Raw genomic sequence first — 2,500 nt, 5'->3', positions numbered from 1 at the left:
CGCCGCGCACCTCGATTCCCGCCCTTGAGCCGCCAGCCGTTGGCCTCTTCGAGGTCGACTCGCCGCCGCCGCGCGGGATTCTGGTCGCGATCGTCGCACATCGTGCCGTGCTGTCTTGAGCGGGACGGGCGCTCGCGCGTCCGACGCCGCAGCAGCCGCGCGGAGAAATCCCCGCGCGGAACGTTTGCAACGCGACCCTGAGGCGGGCGCGGCCACGGGATTGACCCGAGGCCGCAATTTGCGTTCAGAACGTCGATGCTCAATGTGTCCTGCAATTCACACTAATTCACGCAGCTAGCTGCGTCCTTCATCGACTCACGAGCCGAGTGATCCACCGCCAAGAGCCATCCACGATTGTTTCGCTCGCACAGTGCCTCGCACTAAAGGGTGACAAAATATACCGCGCCGAGCGGTCGGCCAGGCCGACGCTTGAAGCCGGAGCGCGCGGCACCGCGGCACTCGACGCGCAAACATTACCGGGTGACCGAATCGCCGGCCGGCGCGCCGCTCCTCGCGGGTCGGGCGCCGGGTAGCAAAAACTTTTTCTCTCGCTTGTCCGAGTTTCGCGTTCGCCGAAGCGTTTGCGAGACCGTTAATGATCCTTCCGCAGGTTCACCTACGGAAACCTTGTTACGACTTTTACTTCCTCTAAATGATCAAGTTAGATCGTCTTCTCGGACGCCGGCTCGACCGTTGCCGGCCGCGCCAGGTCCAATCGGAGGACCTCACTAAACCATTCAATCGGTAGTAGCGACGGGCGGTGTGTACAAAGGGCAGGGACGTAATCAACGCGAGCTAATGACTCGCGCTTACTGGGAATTCCTCGTTCAAGGGAAATAATTGCAATTCCCTATCCCTAGCACGACCGGGGTTCAGCGGGTTACCCAGACCTGTCGGCCAAGGCGAGCACATGCTGATCCGGTCAGTGTAGCGCGCGTGCGGCCCCGAACATCTAAGGGCATCACAGACCTGTTATTGCTCAATCTCGTGTGGCTAAACGCCACTAGTCCCTCTAAGAAGTTAGACGCCGACCGATTGGGTCGCGTAACTAGTTAGCAAGCCAGAGTCTCGTTCGTTATCGGAATTAACCAGACAAATCGCTCCACCAACTAAGAACGGCCATGCACCACCACCCACAGAATCAAGAAAGAGCTCTCAATCTGTCAATCCTCACTGTGTCCGGGCCGGGTGAGATTTCCCGTGTTGAGTCAAATTAAGCCGCAGGCTCCACTCCTGGTGGTGCCCTTCCGTCAATTCCTTTAAGTTTCAGCTTTGCAACCATACTTCCCCCGGAACCCAAAGACTTTGGTTTCCCGCAAGCTGCCGGAGAGGTCGTAAAACTAACGCCCCCCGATCGCTAGTTGGCATCGTTTATAGTCAGAACTAGGACGGTATCTGATCGTCTTCGAACCTCTGACTTTCGCTCTTGATTAAAGAAAACATTCTTGGCAAATGCTTTCGCAGTCGTTCGTCTTGCGCCGATCCAAGAATTTCACCTCTAACGGCACAGTACGAATGCCCCCGTCTGTCCCTCTTAATCATTACCTCGCGCTCCGAAAACCAACAAAATAGAACCGAGGTCCTATTCCATTATTCCATGCACCATTATTCAGGCGAATCGCCTGCTTTGAACACTCTAATTTTTTCAAAGTAAACGTTCCGGCCGCCGCCGACACTCAGTCAAGGGCACCGGCGGAGAACCGGAGGTGAGGCCAGGACGGCCAGTACACGCCTTGCGACGGACCGGCCGCCTGCGCCCAAAATCCAACTACGAGCTTTTTAACCGCAACAACTTAAATATACACTTTTGGAGCTGGAATTACCGCGGCTGCTGGCACCAGACTTGCCCTCCAATGGATACTCGTTAAAGGTTTTAAAGTGTACTCATTCCAATTACAGGGCCTCGTTTAGAGTCCTGTATTGTTATTTTTCGTCACTACCTCCCCGCGTCGGGAATGGGTAATTTGCGCGCCTGCTGCCTTCCTTGGATGTGGTAGCCGTTTCTCAGGCTCCCTCTCCGGAATCGAACCCTGATTCTCCGTTACCCGTAAGAACCTCGGTAGGCCAGTACCGTACCGACGAAAGTTGATAGGGCAGACACTTGAATGATCCGTCGCCGGTGCGAGACCGTGCGATCCGCAAAGTTATCCAGAGTCACCAAAGGTTGCGGGCCGAAGCCCGGTCGGTTTTTGGTCTGATAAAAGCACGCCTCCCGCGAGGTCGGCGCTTCACGCATGTATTAGCTCTAGCATTTCCACAGTTAACCACGTAAAACGTACGATCAAATGAACCATAACTGATTTAATGAGCCATTCGCAGTTTCACTGTACGAGAGCTCGTACTTAGACTTGCATGGCTTAATCTTTGAGACAAGCATATGACTACTGGCAGGATCAACCAGGTAGCTACTTTAGCGTAGCCCCGAAAGGCCGACGAAGGAGGCGCCGCTGATGCGGCGCCGTCGCTCGGTCGATGCGAAACCCGAAGGCTTCTCCGTTAA

General features: G+C 55.3%; 2 non-coding genes across 2 annotated transcripts; both read right to left on the bottom strand.

The window, feature by feature from the left end:
- Window positions 1-192: 192 nt before the first annotated feature.
- LOC146143275 (5.8S ribosomal RNA) lies at window positions 193-346 on the bottom strand. Its single transcript, XR_014499176.1, has one exon. It is a non-coding gene; the product is annotated as a 5.8S ribosomal RNA (ribosomal RNA).
- A 247-nt stretch (window positions 347-593) lies between these two features.
- Window positions 594-2,404, bottom strand: LOC146143274 (small subunit ribosomal RNA). Its single transcript, XR_014500307.1, has one exon. It is a non-coding gene; the product is annotated as a small subunit ribosomal RNA (ribosomal RNA).
- Window positions 2,405-2,500: the final 96 nt, after the last annotated feature.

This window comes from Ascidiella aspersa, chromosome 5 (genome assembly GCF_963924565.1).
Source record: "Ascidiella aspersa chromosome 5, kaAscAspe10.2, whole genome shotgun sequence".
NCBI classification, from domain to species: Eukaryota; Metazoa; Chordata; class Ascidiacea; order Phlebobranchia; family Ascidiidae; genus Ascidiella; species Ascidiella aspersa.
Note: the sequence above shows the minus strand (reverse complement) of the source record. Positions and strands in the feature narration are given on the sequence as shown.